Source organism: Schistocerca cancellata, chromosome 8 (assembly GCF_023864275.1).
Source record: "Schistocerca cancellata isolate TAMUIC-IGC-003103 chromosome 8, iqSchCanc2.1, whole genome shotgun sequence".
Lineage (NCBI taxonomy): Eukaryota > Metazoa > Arthropoda > Insecta > Orthoptera > Acrididae > Schistocerca > Schistocerca cancellata.
Genome location: NC_064633.1, coordinates 465531939 through 465541199, shown reverse-complemented (window position 1 = coordinate 465541199; position 9261 = coordinate 465531939). Strand labels below are relative to the sequence as shown.

At 38.5% G+C, this 9261-nt stretch overlaps 1 pseudogene; it reads left to right on the top strand.

The window, feature by feature from the left end:
• The first annotated feature begins 6812 nt into the window (after window positions 1–6812).
• On the top strand, window positions 6813–6931 carry LOC126095925 (5S ribosomal RNA; annotated as a pseudogene).
• Window positions 6932–9261: the final 2330 nt, after the last annotated feature.

Sequence of the window (9261 nt, the reverse complement as noted above, 5' to 3'; positions counted from 1 at the left end):
TAAAAATGAAACAATTTATAGCAAGTAATAAATAATTGCTATCAATCACACAAACCACGATGAAATGAAAAAATATGGAGATCTGCCCACGGCCGTGTATTGGGAGGAAAGGAGCTTGTAGGTCACATGATCGGCAACAGACGGATGACGTCAGCTGTCAAAAATTTCCTCCAGAGGAACCTATATGATTCCATGACATTACGTGTTGTGATGGACAGTGTGGATGCAGCCATTTGAAATGCATTGTAGAATATTTTGACATAAATGCCAGTGTGAATTGGCCTTAAACTAGCAATTAGCCAATTTCGAAAGTTCTAGACTTAAACTATGCTACGCATCAAATAACATATAAAACCATATTACCATATTATATAGAATTAACAAACGAAAATAAAAGATTTAACTGTAGAGACACGATCCCATATGAAAACAGGAACAAGTGACTTGAAAATTAACCATGGCACCACATCAACAGTGGAAAGACTCGTGCTGTAAAGATATACCAGTATTGTTTGGACTGAAATACTGTCATGATGGGTACGTTCTGCGAGTGAATGTCAGCAATGCGTTGGCGGAAAAAAGTAATGAAGAAAGCTGTCAGGAAGTGGGCTCAGGATGAAGTTGTATATTTCATTAGTTTGTATGAGGCAAGGCCAGTGTTATGGAATGTACAGTTACTGGATTATACAGGAATTGAGATAAGAAGCAAAGTTTGTTGGCTGAAATGGCCTAAGTTTTTAACACCAACAGAAGACATTTACCAAAATATCCACAATGCAACAAATCAGGCATAGTAATTTTATAACATAGATTAATTAACATAGAAAAATAAATGAAATTATGTTTGAAAGTAATTGACATGGTCACTGATGGCCGGCTGGGGTGGCCGAGTGGTTCTAGGCGCTTCAGTCTGGAACCGTGTGACTGCTACGGTCGCAGGTTCGAATCCTGCCTCGGGCATGGATGTGTGTGATGTCCTTAGGTTAGTTAGGTTTAAGTAGTTCCACGTTCTAGGGGGACTCATGACCTCAGATGTTAAGTCCCATAGTGCTCAGAGCCATTTGATTTTGGTCACTGCCAGCTGCTTTGCATGGTCCCAGTACTTGGAGAGACAACCAGGAGGACCTATGACATCACATCCAGATTTATAGCTAAAGAAGACAAAAATAAACAGAATTGTGACCACTGAACTTGATTAAAGAAATGAATTAACAACTAAGTGGTTAGCTGTCAATTGTGTCTTTGTAATGTAAGTGCAACAATCTCAACCAGAAGACACACATGAATGAAGAAGAACAAATGTTATGTTGCTACGTATATAAATATCAGTACATTTAAATTATGATGGCTAAAAAGTTTGTATGCCAGAAGCCAATAAATTAAAATAAGTTCAAAAGTAATTGCTTTGGAACTCAGAAAATTGCCTTTTTAAATTCGAATAATATTGCTGTACCTACATGGTATTTATTGATTATATTATTGTGTTGTATGTTAAAGAACAGACCTTCAGGAATTTAAGAGGGGTTCTGTACAAGTCAAAGCGTTGAAATAGATGTATGCTGTAAATGCGTCATTTGTCAGTATCCAGCCTACTCGGCTTTTGAATGTCTGTTATGAGCAGTCTGTCCTTTATCTGTTCATTTACAATCATCTATGTTGAAAAGTTGTGGTGACAGTATCCTTGTCTACCGTATCTTCCAATACACCCATCTCTTCTGTTTCCTCATTTGTACCACTTATTTGTGAACATTTACTTTGTTGTTGTTCTGTTCTCCCAGTCTACAACATCTTTCAATATCCTCAGGAAGGTACTCCAATCAACTCTGTCAAATGTCTTTTGCCAGTCAACAAAACAGATTAAATATCCCTATTAACTTCTACTATTCTATTTTCTATTGTCCCCAAACATCTAATCATACCTCATTTTTCCTTTCCTTAGTTTTAAAACTAGTCCTCTCCCTAGTTTCCCTCAATTGTTCATTTGGAACTTTGTATTACAACCCTACACACAGCCTTTGCTCTGTGGCAAACCACACTAATTGCCCTATAAACTTTACATTCTTTGCTATTTTTTCCTTCTCCATTTATCCAAGCCCTTCTTCTAAAATTTTTAGAATCACGTTTTTATAAATATGTTGTCCATTAGGGGGTGACTGATTAGACAAAAAAATTACACAGGCCAACGGAAAATTTTTTTGAAAAACGTTTTTTACTTTGATAGCTGATCTTTATAGATTTTTATGAGCTGAATCCAAATCTAACCATAGATTTCAAGCAATATGCTTTTTATTATATTGTATAAAAATCCTATGGTATACGGTAAATGGGGTTATTAATGAAACGCTTTGTTACAACATAAGCATGGTTTGTACTTACAGTAAATTACTTAAAACATTGGTAGGTGTTAATAGAGGTTTCACTTGTCAGCTGGAATTCGTTTTTATTTTCTTTCTCTTTTTTCTTTGAAGCTCCTTGTGTAGCTTTTTCTGCGATGAGTCGTGTGCTGAACTTCTCGGTGAAGTGACCAACAGTAGTCCCCCATCATGTTGGTTTTCCAGGGGCCTTGGTAGCATTTTTCCATCACTAGTTTTGGATGAATCAATACCAAAATCATTCATCAGACCGGGAATGTCTGAGCAGTACACTAAATCACCTTGTTGAAAAAACTTGGAAAATTGCTGCTCTCTCTTTCTATACATGTATATGCTGCTTCCAACTGCCAATAAGTTCTTTTCTTTTAATTTAGAGCCAAGCAATTCAGCTTTTTTGTTCATTAAGCCCAGATCCCTAACCAAATTCTTAAGCTCGGACTGAGTAAACAATTTGGACTCTTAGACTTTCTATATACAATAGAATCCATCGTCATCTGGTTCATCTAAATAAGATTGTACCATTTTCTCAGATCTTCGACACACACATAACGTACCTTATGTGACGCCCAAGATTTATCTTGATCACCAAGTTCAGGTCCAAAGTACGATAGATAAACCTTTTTTCACAAAGTCTATAATGTTTCTTTGGTGTTTTTTAATCACTAATTCACCACAAATATAACAAGAACTGTCAGCAGAGTTTTTACAACCACAATTAGACTTTGTAGTGAGCACATGTATAGGAAATGGGAAAGTGAGGTTAGGTTGACAGTAAAGAAAATACCATTTGTTAACATAAAAATAGAATCGACCACTTTGAGCCAGCAAATGTTTTTCTGCAGTGCTACCAACGTCATCTACATTCATTACACCTCCTTAACTATATAAAAGCTGTCAAATTCTTTAAAAACTCGCTTAATTTCATAAATTTAACTGTAAAATGTGAAGAAATGGTGGGTGATACTGTTTTTTAAGTATCATATTTGGATTTCCCACGCTTAAAGACATAAGAATAAGGTATTTTCAGCAAAAAAGTCTTCCATCGTTAGCCTGTGTTATTGGTACCCTACCTTGCACACTTATTTTTTACATAACTGAATTTGTTTGTGGTATGGACACATGCTGTCTTCTTCACAGACAATACTGTGACAGGAAGGTTGTGTGTTGTCTTGCACTGGAGGAGAAACATCAGTGTTTTTTACAATACTTTTCTACATATGTGTGGAAGCTATTTGTGCTGCACATCTAGGCAAATGTATTTACTGTATATTACCACATTAAGCTACTTGTGTTTGTCACTATAGTCCGATTCACAAATGATGGTGGCTCATGCAGATTGTGGCATAGTCGGTAACTGCAGTGTTGCCGTTTCCAAGCAACAGTTGTGGTATGAATATCCACATGCTTTGTGCTTGAAGAAAGTATGTATCCTGCAAATTACTTCTCTCACTAGCTCATGTAGAATTTGTTGCTGACCACCATCAACAGTGATGACAACTCATATCAAATGGAGTAAAAATTCACTAAATTGCTCACTACCATCACATTTAATGCTTACATTGCCTACAACATTCACAGCAGAGCACTCAGAACACTATTCAATGCTTAGGATGTCGGACAATGTAGGTATTAAAACCAGCCTAAACTCAACCACAGTTGTTTGTGACTCCAACAATACACACTTTTCAATGTTACTATATTTTACAAACCTTGCAATTCGAAAATGTTGGCTATCACAAAGATTCTGGACGTATGACAAGAGTTACTTCAAAGATAGGGAGACGTGAAAATCCTGTATGTTGGATGTTTTGCAGTTTATATGTAACACCTTGTTACCATGAGATGCACCTTAAAAGTATTTAATTTGCACGCCAGTATTTGGGCATATAGCCCTTCATCAGTGGCATATATTTTCTAAGTCTGTATCAAATAATGTTCAAATAATGTATTTCATGCCATAAATCCTTCAGAGCTCAACTTCACCACATCTCATTTTCTTGTTGCAAAGCATCAGCATTTTTCATATGACCACCCTGGCAATTTATGATCACCATTAGCACCTACTGCAACAAGGGTCTTCTCCATTTGATATCAGGACTTTCTGTGAATACAGACTTTTTGCAATCCACAGATCATAGCACTCAAAGTAGGACAGAAGTTTTTCATCCTTGTTATTTCTTTTTCAATGGCCATATTCTCCATCTACATTCTTTTATTTACCTTTCCGTACTACACTTTTCCAATCTCCAACCATCATACTTTTTAATTCCCCTTTCCATTTTCTTTATAGATTTGTGCTATTTGTTCACACATTTAACCTGTTTCTTCTTCTTCCATATTGGCTGTTGCTTCATGAACTTGAATGATCAAAATATTTACATGGTTGCTCAGCATTTTCATTTCCAGTACTCTGTCATGCAATGGCTTAACTCCCATAATGGTCTTATCTAATTTTTTCTTGTATTTCAATCTAGCATTATTTGCCTTTCTCTCTCCTCTAATACTACTTTTTAGTTTCTGTGTTCCTGTTCTTTGCAGCACACTTACGTGGTCCTAAAATATTAATATTGTTCATCTTCATTTTTCTTCTCGGGTTCTTCAGTTTGTTTGCTCCATTCATCATTCTTATATTCCATTGTCCAGTTATCTGTCAAGATATTTCCGTTTTGCTCTCATTATTCTGTACAGTATCACACTAACTGCTCTCATAATAAAGCATCAACCCATAGATCTGAATGTGGGTTTATTATTCCCAAAATTCTTCTTCTCAAGACCTGGCATGCACGTGAGATTTGTTTAGTAGGTCAAGGGATATCAGTAGGGTCTTTACGTTGGTAGTTTCCTGTTGTTTTCCACACCTTATGATGTTAGCCTTAAAAAGTTTATCTACCTTTTGGAAGTGTTTCTTGTTCCAGGGGCATGCGAAAGCCCACCTTTCCTCCCACTCATGCACCTTCCTAAGAGGCTTTATATGCAACAATAATTACACCCTCATCTGTGTATTATCTTTATTTAATTGCAACCAGCCCACCATTTTTAGACTCCTCTGCAAAATAGGGTGATCATCCTATCAATGGGAATCATCACCATACATCATATAAAACGAGCAGAAACCACCACTGTCTGCAGAATTAGCGTTTATGGTGAGTCTGGTTGCAGCACATCAACTCAAGTTAACCACCAGTGTCAGATGAAAGACTGTCAGATGCAGAAATAAATTATCAGTTACTATAACAGCAAATCTGGACATAAATTAGTTATATGACATGACATATTCTTATTTTAAGAAAGCAGGCACAGTATTTGAGAGAGAATCAGACCACAAACATAACTTTTTTGAGAACATTTTCATTAACAGTTGTCAATAAAACCAGAATGTTAGGTTGTTGTGAATTTAATAAATTTTTCTTAAGGAGCATATCATTACTGCTTATTTAAAAAACTAAAGTGTTACTGTCAGCCGGCCGGTGTGGCCAAGCGGTTCTAGACGCGTCAGTCTGGAACCGCCCACCCACTACGGTCGCAGGTTCGAATCCTGCCTCGGGCGTGGATGTGTGTGATGTCCTTAGGTTAGTTAGGTTTAAGTAGTTCTACGTTCTAGGGGACTGATGACCTTAGATGTCAAGTCCCATAGTGCTCAGAGCCATTTGAACCTTTTTTGTTGCTGTCATAACAGAGTATAAAGTCTAATAAAAGTTTACATATTTCAGGTTTCTCTGCCCACGCAGTTTGGTACTATTCAGAATACTACCTGCTGCCCTATACACCTGGCTACAAAGCTCCCTATCTGCCAGGCATTAGATGCAAAACATTGTCAATTTTTGTTCTTACAAAACAGGATAAATATTACGAAGTGAAAGAGCCCAACCTCCTCCTAGTGTCAATTCACTAAAACTGGAATGTTATTCGGGGGACATTTTCTTCTAGAATAGCATGGCAGATTACACTGAAGTGACAAAAGTCATGGGATAGTGATATGCACATACACATATGGCGGTAGTATCATGTACACGAGGTGTAAAAGGCCAGTGTATTGGCAGAGCTGTCATTTGTACTCAGATCATAGGGTTTGAGTGTGGCACAGATCTTAAAAAGCCATTGACCCAAGTTGTCAACAAGGCACTGTGGAAGCTGGTGGTGGCTCCATAATAGCGTAGGTTGTGTTTACATGGAGACCATTTGCAGCCATTCATGGACTTCATGTTCCCAAAAAATTATGCAACTTTATTGATGCCAATGCAGCATGTAACCTTGCCACAGTTGTTCACAAATGGTTTGAAGAACATTCTGGACAATACAAGCAAATGATTTGGCCACCCAGATTGCCCAGCATGAATCCTTTCGAACATTTATGGACATAATCAAGAGGTCAGTCAGTTCGTGCACAAAATCCAGCACTGGAAACACTTTTGAAATAATGGATGGCTATAGAGTCAGCATGCCAATTGCCTTGCCATAGTGGTCACACCAGTCCCCATCAGATCACCGAAGTTAAGCTATGTCGGGCTTGGCTAGCACTTGGATGGGTGACCGTCTGGGTCTACCGAGTGCTGTTGGCAAGCAGGGTGCACTCAGTTCTTGTGAGCTCAACTGAGGAGATAATTGATTGAGGAGTAGCGGCTCCAGTCACGAAAACTGACAGTGGCCAGGAGAGTGGTGCGCTGACCACATGTCCTTCCTTATCCACATCCAGTGACACCCATAGGCCGAGAATGACATGGCGGTCAGTACCATTGGGCCTTCTAAGGCCTGTTGGGATGGAGTTTAGTTTTATAGTTACAGAGGCAGCATGGCTCAAAATTTCTGCATAGGACTTCCAACGACTTTTTGAGTCCATGTCACATCAAGTTGCTGCACTAAACTGTGCAAGAGGAGGTCTGGCATGATATTAGGAAGTATCCCATGACTTTTGTCACCTCAGTGTATACTGTATCATTTCCACATTCTAAATACTGAGTTACACATATCTGCAAGCATATCATTTGTTATACAACAACGAATTATTGTGTAAGATTCGAGGTGATACATATGAACCATCTTCCTTTCACTCAAACCATTTTATTTATGGGCTTTGCCTCATCAACAGATCACCTATGGCCACTTCTTTGCTTGTCTAAAAGGAAGGCAATTAGTCAACAGCTGTGGCTGGGACAGTGCAGTAGCTAGGTAGTTTGGCACCCAGTGCAGTGTTTTAACTTGTCACACATTAAACTAACATAAAATAATAATTTTTTGTGATTTGGGGGTGGAAACTTTTCTTGATGCAAGTAGTTAAGTAAGCAAAACATAGTTATATTGTAAACTTTTTTTTAATGAAAACAGATAAGTAGGATCCATCCAAGACATCCTTTTTTTTAAGTTTGGGAGGTGGCAGAAATCTTCTGAGGTGTGAAATTTCTGCAAGGGTATGACCTTCAGAATTCTCATCATAATTCTCAACTAAACTTTTTATTATTTTTGGAAGTTTCATTTCCGAGATTTTAATCAGGTTAGTCGATTCTAAAACAGCAAAATGATCTGACACATGCTTCATGGTTTTGCAATGTATATCAATTTCGTGTAGAAACCTAACAACACATTCTAACATTGACCTTAAAGTTCCTGGTGCAAAGACTGTGTTTCATCTGCAACGTTCTCTCCAGGTGCCATTTTTATCTTCCTGATTTTTCAACTTCTTTCCATAGGAGTGTCCATCATGTCACATATGTCCTTTGAAAATCAAACTGCTTCATCAATAAGACAATTTCTCTTGTCTCTCAAAATGAATTTTGGCTCCTCATCTTAGTAATACACATTTCAAACCTGGTCCAAAGATCTGTAAATACTACTGAGTATGATGTTTTCTAAAACAATATACCATAAGACAAAAGTGAGAAATCACACAATTTAGGCAACAGAGTTACAACATCTGTTCTGGTTTCTATGGTTTCGAAAGAATCAGACAGTTCCTCAGTGCCATTGAAAATCTTTTTAAAGCACTGAATCACAGGTTTAATAGCTTCATATTGAGCATTCATTGTACACTGAAGAGCCAAAGAAACTGGTACACCTGCCTAATATCGTGAAGGACCCCACGAGCACACGGAAGTGCCACAACACAACATGGTATGGACTCGACTAATGTCTGAAGTAGTGTTGGGTGGATCTGACACCATGAATCCTGCAGGACTGTCCATAAATCCATAAGGGTAAGAGGGGGTGGAGATCTCTTCTGAACAGCACATTGCAAGGCATCCTAGATATGCTCAATAATGTTCATGTCTGGGGAGTTTGGAGACCAGCAGAAATGTTTAACTCAGAAGAGTATTCCTGGAGCTGCTCTGTAGCAATTGCAGATGTGTGGGGTGTTGCATTGTCCTGCTGGAATTTTCCAAGTCCGTTGGAATGCACAATGAACATGAACAGATGCAAGTGATCAGACAGTATGCTTACGTACGAGTCACCTGTCAGAATTGTATCTAGACATATCAGTGGTTCCCTATCACTCCAACTGCACATGCTTCACACCATCACAGAGCCTCCACCAGCTTGAACAGTCCCCTGCTGACACGCAGGGTCCATGGATTCATGAGGTTGTCTCCATACCCGTACATGTCGATCTGCTCGAAACAATTTGGAACGAGACTCGTCCGACCAGGCAATATCTTTCCAGCCATCAACAGTCCAATGTCAGTGTTCATGGGCCCAGACAAGGCATAAGACTTTGTGTCATGCAGTCATCAAGGGTACATGGGTGGGCCTTCAGCTCTGAAAGCTCATATCAATAATGTTTCGCTGAATGGTTCATATGTTAGCACTTGTTGATGCCCCAGCATTGAAATTTGCAGCAATTTGTGGAAGGGTTGCACTTGTGTCACATTGAACGTTCCCTTCAGTCGTCGCTGGTCCC